Source organism: Peromyscus maniculatus, chromosome X (assembly GCF_049852395.1).
Source record: "Peromyscus maniculatus bairdii isolate BWxNUB_F1_BW_parent chromosome X, HU_Pman_BW_mat_3.1, whole genome shotgun sequence".
Taxonomy (NCBI): domain Eukaryota; kingdom Metazoa; phylum Chordata; class Mammalia; order Rodentia; family Cricetidae; genus Peromyscus; species Peromyscus maniculatus.
Window position 1 is genome coordinate 24,388,020 of NC_134875.1, and position 9,390 is coordinate 24,397,409.

Consider the following 9,390-nt stretch of genomic DNA (forward strand, 5'->3'; position numbering starts at 1 on the left):
ATCTCTGTTTCTACAGGTGATTATGTTAATGTAGACTTTACTTGTTGCAAATGTATAGAATGGTAATTTCCATGATTTAACCAACTTTTGATAAATGAGTTGGTACACATAATTCATACTAGTACCTGCAGCCATGCTGATGTCATTGATCACTGATGCCTTTGCAAACCCTGCTGATATTAATGAATGGCGCTCCCCTGCATTTCTATTGTTTCTGTAAGCCATGATGATGCAGGTGTTCCTTTATATCATGGGTTAACATCATGATTGCCATAAATTCTCAAGCCCCTTATGGCCATATTAAGGCAAGGGTTTCTGTTTGGCAATGTGTAGAATGGTAATCTTCAAGATTTAACAAGAATTGGCAACTAAGCAGATATCACTAATTCATGCTACCACCTTATACCATGCTGATATCATTGACACCCGTTGCCAATGTTAACAATGTTGCTGTCTATGAATGCACCTCCAATGCATTCCTATTAGTTCTGTAAGCCATGTTGATGTATGTGGTCATTATTACTGTGGGATAACACCTTGATTGCTTGAGTTCTCCATCCCCTTATCACCATATTGACGGAAGTGTTCTGTGTTGCCCATATGAAGAATGTAATATCCAAGAATTGAAATACTAACAGAAACTAAGTTAATATCCTGAATACATGCTGCTAACTCCAAACAAGTTGAGGTCTTTAAACCCTGCTGAGTCTCTTAAACATATGAATGTCCATGATTGGAACTACAATGCTGTTCCTACTCCTTCTGGAAGCAATGTTGATGCTCATGATCTTCTAAACACTGGACACCATGGTGACTTCCAAGATCTCTCCTGATATAAGTCACCGTATTAAGGTAAGTGTACATGTATGGCAATATATACAATGATAATTTCCATGATTTAATGAACTTTTGTTACCTAGGCTGATATCTGTATTTCATGCTGCCACCTGTACTCATGCTGATGTCTTTGACTGCTGCTGCCTCTGTTAACCTTGTTGATGTCTATGAAAGGGCCTGACAGGAATTCCTATTGTTTGTGTAAGCCATGTTGATGCATATGATCCTTGTTACCGAGGGATTGCATCTTGATTGCCATGACCACTCTGGCCCTATATGACCATATTAATGTAAGTGTTTTGTATTGCCAACATAAACAATGTAAATTCCCAAAAACAAAAATACCAACAGAATCTAAGTTGATATCCGGAATACTTGCTGTAACCTAGAAACAATTTGAATTCATTAATCCTTGCCTCATCTTTTATGCATGCAAATATCTATGAGCTGATATATCATGCTATTCCTACTATTTCTGGAAGTCACATTGATGCCAGGGTTTTCCCTTGCAAATGGATCTGATATTTATGTCTGTTTTTCCTACTACCTGAGACCATATTGATGCAAGAGATCTGTCTTTCCAACCAGAAGAATGTTAATTTCCCTGATCTCAACTACCATAGTAAACTATGTGGCTATCCATTCTACATGCTGCCACATGATACCTTGTGGATTTACTTGATCCCTGCTGCTTCCATGACCCATATGGATGACCGTAATTGGAACTATAATGCTTTTCCTACTACTTCTGGTAGCAGTGTTGATGCTCATGTTCTAATAAACCAACGGACACCATGGTAATTTCCATGATTTAACCAAGTTTGGTAACTGAGTTGGTACACATAATTCATACTACCACCTGCAGCCATGCTGATGTCATTGATCACTGATGCCTTTGCAAACTCTGCTGATATTAATGAATGGAGCTCCCATGCATTCCTATTGTTTCTGTAAGCCATGTTGATGCAGGTCTTCCTTTATAACATGGGTTAACATCTTGATTGCCTAAATTCTCTAGCCCATTATGGCCATATAAAGGCTAGGGTTCCTTTTTGGCAATGTGTAGAATGATAATTTCCAAGATTAAACCAACTTTTGGCAACTAAGTTATTCATGCTGCCACCTGCAGCCATGCTCATGTCATTGATCCCTACTGCTTTTGCAAACCCTGCTGATATTAATGAATGGAACTCCCCTGCAATTCTATTGGTTTTATAAGCCATGTTGATGCAGGTGGTCCTTTATGTCCTTAACATCATCTTTGCCATAAATTCACCAGCCCTTATGGCAAGTGTTCCTTTTTGACATTGTGTAAAATGGTAATTTCCAAGATTTAACAAGCATCAGTAACTAAGCAGAAATCCGTAATTCATGCTGCAACCTCCAAACATGCTCATGTCTTTGAACCCTGTTGCCAATGTTAACCCTTTTGTTGTCTATGAATGTTCCTCCAATGCATTCCTATTGGTTCTGTGAGCCATGTTGATGCATGTGGTCCTTATTAACATGGGATAACACCTCCATTGCTTTCAATTCTCCATCCCCTTATCACCTTATTTGTGTAAGTATTCTGTGTTTCACATATAATGAATGTAATTTCCAAGAATTGATATACTAACAGAAAATAAGTTAATATCCTGAATACATGATGTTACCTCCAAACAAGTTGAGGTCTTTAAATCCAGCTGAGTGTGTTAAACATGTGCATATCCATGGTTGGAAGGGCAATGCTATTCGTACTCCTTCCGGAAACAATGTTGATGCTCATGATCTTACCACTGGACACCAGGTTGATTTCCATGATCTCTCCTGCTACAAGTTATCATGTAAGGTAAGTGTTCCTTTTTGGCAATATATAGAATAGTAATTCCCAAAATCTAATGAACCTTTGCTAACTTAGCTGATATCTGTTATTCATGCTGCGTCCTGCACCCATGCTGATGTCATTGACCTCTTCTTCCTCTTTTAACATTGATAATGTTTATGAAACTACCTGTCTTACATTACTATTGTTTTGTAAGCCATGTTGATGCATATGGTCCCTGTTACCATGGGATAACATCTTGATTGCCATTACCTCTCTTTCTCGTTATGACCATATTAATGAAAATGTTCTGTGTTGCCATCATAAAGAATGTAAATTTCTAAGAACAAAAATACCAACTGAAACTAAGTTGATATCTGGAATACTTGCAGTCACCTCCAAACAATTTGAATTCATTCATCCCTACTGCATCCTTTAGACATTAATGTCTGTGACCAGACATATCATGCTTTTCCTACTGTTTCTAGAAGCATATTGATGCCAGGGTTCTTTTCTTGCCCATGGATCTGATGTTGATGTCCATCAGTTCAGCTACTTGAGACCATGTTCTGTCTTTCCATCAAGAAGAAAGTTAATTTCCTTGCTCTCAACTACCAAAGTAAATTATGTGGCTGTCCTGTCAGCATGCTGCCCCTGGAACCTTGTGGATTTACTTGATCCCTGCTATTTCTTTTACACATATGGATATCCATTTTTAGATCTATAATGCTTTTCCTACTTCTTCTGGTAGCAGTGTTGAAGCTCATGCTTTTGTAAACAACTTGACACCATGTGGGTTTCCATGATCTCTCCTGATACAGGTAATTTTGTTAATATAGTGTTCCTTATTGCCAATGTATAGAATGGTAATTTCCAAGATTTCACCAACTTTTGGTAACTAGTTGATCACATTATTCATGCTGTCACCTGCAGCCATGCTGATGTTATTGATCACTGATTCCTTTGAAAACCCTGTTGATATTAATGAATGGAGCCTCCCTGTATTCCTATTGGTTTTGTAAACCACGTTGTTGCAGGTGGTCTTTTTTACCATGGGCTAACATCTTGATTGCCATAAATTCTCTAGTCCCTTATGACCATATTAAGGCAAGTGTTCCTTTTTGGCAATGTGTAGAATGGTAATATGGTTATATCAAGCATTGGTAATTAAACAAATATCCATATTTCATGCTGCCACATCCTACCATGGTGACCTCATTGATCCCTTTTGCCACTGTTAACCCTGTTGATGTCTATGAATGTACCTGTAATGCATTTGTTGTTTCTGTAAGCCATGTTGACGCATGTCCTCATTACCATGGGATAACACCTTGATTGCTTTCAATTCTCCATCACCTTATTCATGTAAGTATTCCTTTACCCATATGAAGAATATAATTTGCAAGAAATGATATACTAACAGAAACTAAGTTAATATCCTGAATACATGCTGCTACGTCCAAACAAGTTGAGGTCTTTAATCTCAGCCTAGTCTCTTAAATATGTTCATGTCCATGATTGGAACTATAATAGTATTCCTACTCCTTCTGGAAGCAAAGTTGATGCTCATAATCTTCCTACCACTGTGATCTTTCCTCCTACAAGTAACCATGCTAATGTAAGTGTTATTTTGGGCAACATATTGAATGGTAATTGCTAAAATTTAAGGAACCTTTGTTACTTAGCTGGTGTCTGTAATTCATGTTTACACCTGCACTCTTGCTGATGTCATTGACCCCTGCTGCCTCTGTTTACCTTGTTGATGTCTATGAAAGGACCTGCTGGGCCTTCCTTTGGTTCTGTATGCCATGTTGATGCATGTGGTCCTTGTTTTAATGGGATAACATCTTGATTGCCATGACATCTCTGGACCCTTATGGCCATATTAAGGTAAGTGTACATTTTGCCGACATGAGGAATGTAAATTTTTATGATCTGAAATACCAACTAAAGGTAAGTTGATATCCAGAATACTTGCTACTACCTCCATACAAATTGAATTCATTTATCCCTGCTGCATCTGGTAAACATGTGGATGTCCAGGATCCATTGTCTTATGGAATTTCTGGCATTACTAGAAGTCTTGTGGGTGCCTGTGGTCCTTCTTGCCAGTATATTCCATGTAGATTTCCTTGAACTCTTGCCAACTGTGACAATGTTAATGTTAAGTGTACTGTATTCTCAATGTGAAGAACATTAATTTCCAAGAATTTAACGACCAACTGAAACTATGTTGATATACAGAATACATGGTGCCACCTCCAAACATGTTGAAGTCATTGATCCCTTCTGCCTCTGTTGGACATATTGGTGTTTATGATTCTAATTATGATATTCCTAGTACATTTGAAATCCATGATGATGCCCATCATATTTGTACCATTGGGTACCATATTTTTTTGTGATCTCTCCTGCTGTCTTTACCTTGTTAAATTAAATGTTCTCTCACCAACATGAAGAATATTAAGTTCCAAGATTTAACCATTAAAATGTTAAGTTCCAAGATTTCCCTAATCTTGGAAACTAATTTTGTATCTATAATTCTTGGTGTCATGTGAATATATGGTCATTTTATTGATCCCTCTTGTCTCTGTTAACCATGTTGATGCCTATGATTAGAACTTCCATGCTATTCGTATTCCTTCTGTAAGCCATGTTGATTCCCCTGCTCCTTGTTATCTCTAGATAACGTCTTGATATTGGTGACCTGTGTGGTCAATTATGACCATATTAAGATAAATTTTCTGTTATTCCAACATGAACAAAGTAATTTCCCAAGAATTCACCTACCATCTAAGTTAATATCCATAATTCATGCTGCTGTCTATAAACATGTTGATGCCATTGTTTTCTACTCCCTCTTAATGGTTTTGATGTCCATGATCAGACATTCCATTGTATTCCTACTATTTCTGGCAGGCATGTTAATGCCTGTGGTTCTTCTTTATTCTCAATATGAAGTTTATATCTATCTTTCCTGCCATTGTTTTGTGAATGAGAAAAAATGTTAATTTTCAAGATTTAATGTGCAGTCTGAAAATAAGTTGATAACTATGATTCATGCTGCCACATGCAATCATGTTGATGTCATTGATCCTACTCTGTTAATCAAATTGGTGTCTAACATAGGCCATCATGCTATTCCTGCTTCTTCTGCAAGCCATGTAGATGCCTGTAGTCCTTCTTAACCACTACATACATTGTTGATGTCCAATAACTTTCCTGCCCCTTGTGACTGCATTAAATTATTGTTCTGTGTTAACAACATACAGAATGTTAATTTGCAAGATTTAACCCACCATCCATATGTAAGATGAAATCCATAATTCATGATGCCACCTGAAACCATGCTGATGCCATTGATCCCATGTGCTTCTGTTAACCAAATTGATGTCCATTATTGAATGACCTACCATGCTCTTCCTACTATTTCTGGAAGGCTTGTTGATGCTTTTGGTCTTTCGTACTGTAGATATGACATTGATGTCCATATCCATGGAGATATTCTTCTACAAGAGACCCTATTGATGCAAGAGTTCTGTGCTGCCAACGTGATGAATGTTAATTGCCATGATCTCAGCTACCATCTGAAATTGGTGATATTTACATGCTACCACCTGCAACCTTGTTGACGACATGGATTCCTGCTGTTTTCTTCATCGTGTTCATGAGCTTTCCTATGCTATTCCAATTGGTTTGAAGTCCATCTTGATGCCTTATGTTATGTTTTGCTCCTGGATAAGGTGTTGATGTTGATGTCCATGTTCTGTCCTGCCACCTGAGACCACATTGAGGTAAGTATTCTGTGCTGCCCACATGAATAATGTTGATTTCCTTGACCCCACATGCCATTCAGAAATAATTTAATACTCCTGATGCATGCCACTGCAGGAAATCATGTTGATGTCACTGTTCTTTGCTGCATCTTCTAACCATGTTGATGTTCATCATCCAACCTACTGTCCAAACTTTGTTGATGTTACTGATCTATGTTGTAACTGTCAACCATGTTGAGGTTAATGAACTTTGCTACCACCTGTAATCATATTGATGTCTGCAGTGTACAGTGTCATCAGAAACAGTGTTGAAGTCATTTGTCCATACTGCTTCCTTAGACCCAGTTCAAGTAAGTTTCCTGTGTCCCTCATGTGCACAATATTGATTTCCATGATCTGTCTGCCACCTGAAACTAAATTGATATCCATGATCTATACTGACACAGGCAACCATGTTGATGTGAGTGATTCTCGCTGCCTCTCTTAACCTTGCTGATGTCCATGATTCGACTTGTCATCTGAAACTTTGTTGATGTCACTGATCTTTGCTGTTGCTGTCAATCAGGTTTATGCTACTGAAACTTCTTACCACTTGTAACCATACTGCTGTCTCAAGTCTGTTATCATCTGTGACAATTCTGAAATCAATGGTATATACTACCACCTGAGACCCACTTCAGGTAAGTGTCCTGTGTTGGCACTGTATACAATGTTGAATTCTGTGATTGTCTGCCACCTGAAACTAAGTTGATGTTTATGATCTGCCACAGGAAACCATCCATGTTGATGTCACTTATCTTTGTTCCCTGTTTTGACCAAGTGGATGTCCATTATCTGACTTAACATCTGAAATTAAGTTGATGTCACTCATTCATGTTGCCGCTGATAACCATGTTTATGGCCATAAGCTTCGTTGGAATCTTAGACCTTGTGAATGTCCATTGTCCATGTTGCCACCTGAGTCCATGATGATGACCATGATGATTTTAGTCTGTGCTGCTCTCAGCCATAATGTTGATGTCTCTGATTGGTGCTGCTACTGTGGACTAGGTCAATATGAATGATCTAAGCTGCCAACAGAAACTATTTTGATATCATTAAGCCATCCTTGTACTGGAGACCACGTTGAAATCTTTGTCCTTGATGCCACCAAAAACTATGTTTATGTTCATGCTCTGGGCTGCATACTGAAGAACAGTTGGATATCCATGACCCAGCTGCCGATGGAGACTGTGTTGATGTCTGTGGTCAGTATTGCCACAAGAAAGCATCCTGATAGTGATCTGTGATGCCTCCCTCATACACGTTATGTTGGTGATCTATGTTGATGTCCTGGACCAGATGAATGGCAGTTATCCAAGCCGTCAGCAGAAATCGTGTAGAAAATGATCTGTGCTGCTCCTGGAAACCCTGTAGAAGTCTATCATTCATTCTGCTGCTGGAAACCATGTTGAAGGACTTGATCTGTACTGCCACTGCTTTCTATGGGCAAATATCTTCTTTTGCAGTAGTATCAATGACTGTAGAACCATAACTGAAATTCAGACAGACATTGAAGGCTTCTGTGCCACCATCACACCCCAAAAGAAAATCTAGACAGGATCTTATTGGAGAGTTTTTGAAAGTTGTAATAAAAATACTTAACTGTAGGTCTTCACAGTTGATGGCTTCAGGCAGGGGTTGGGAAAGAACTCCTCTTTGAAGGGCTGGCTACTGCAAGTTTGACCATGCTCTAATGAGTATAAGGAGAACACCAATTGGACTTGTTATATTGTATTTTTTCTATTCTGGGGAAGGATGCCACAAGGGTGAGAGGGTGGACCTGTGAGGAATGGGAATCAAGTGTGATTGAGGTATGTTGTATGACATTCTCAAATGATTAATAAAATATTAGGTTGGGAAAACAAAAAAGTGTGAAATAGTATGTATTTTGAATTTGGCCTACAACTGATTGTTGATTTTAACTATATGACTTGAACCATAGCGTAACTATCATAGCCATTTTTCTGGGGATGTAAAGAGACACCATGTTCAAAGCGATTATTACAAGAGAAAGCATTTAATCTGGGGCTTGTTTTCAGTGTCAGAGGTTTAGGCCATTATCATCATGGCGGGAAACATGCTGGCATGCCGGCAGACTCTGGAGCAGTAGTTGAAAACAATATCCTGATCCATAGGCAGAGAGAGAAAAGACTTTGGACCTGGCATGGGCTTTTGAACCCTCACTGCCCACTCCCAATGACACATTTCCTCCTACAAGGCCCCACTTCCTAATTCAAGCATACGAGTCTATGAGCCTATGGAGGCCATTCTTATACAAACCACCACATTATCTGAGAGTACTTTTTAAAATTTGGTTTATTCTTTCAAGAGCTTATACATTTATATGTAGATGTATCCAACCGTCTTATTAAATAAGAAACACAGAAACAATGTAAAAGAGAAAGCCGAGAAGTCAGAGCTCAGAGCTAAAATCTCACCCTTCCTCCTGCTGTCCCAGCTTCGCGAAAAGAGACCTACTTCCTGTCGGTTTGTATTTTTAAAGTATGTTGTTCTGCCTTCTCATTGGTTGTAAACCCAAACACATGACTGCCTCGTCACTGTCTGAATGTACAGCCCCCTAGGTCTTAAAGGCATATGTCTCCAATGCTGGCTGTATCCCTGAACACACAGAGATCTTATGGGATTAAAGGCGTGTGCCGCCACCGCCACACTCTTGCTATGGCTCTAATAGCTCTGACCCTGAACACACAGATATCTATGGGATTAAAGGCGTGTGCCACCACCGCCACACTCTTGCTATGGCTCTAATAGCTCTGACTCCCAGACAACTTTATTTATTAACATACAATCAAAATAATAATTCAGTACAATTAGATTATCACCACATTTCCCCTTTTCTATTTTAATAAAAAGAAAAAGAAAGCAAAAGGTTATAACTAACAAAAGAAAAACTATATACAAAAGTACAAT

The 9,390-nt window shown here is 38.6% G+C and overlaps 1 long non-coding RNA gene across 1 annotated transcript; it reads left to right on the forward strand.

Annotated features, from left to right (window-relative positions):
• The first annotated feature begins 606 nt into the window (after positions 1-606).
• LOC143270679 (uncharacterized) lies at positions 607-8,066 on the forward strand. The gene is made up of 5 exons (XR_013047921.1): positions 607-4,531; positions 6,114-6,435; positions 6,533-6,767; positions 6,864-7,097; positions 7,188-8,066. It is a non-coding gene; the product is annotated as an uncharacterized LOC143270679 (long non-coding RNA).
• Positions 8,067-9,390: the final 1,324 nt, after the last annotated feature.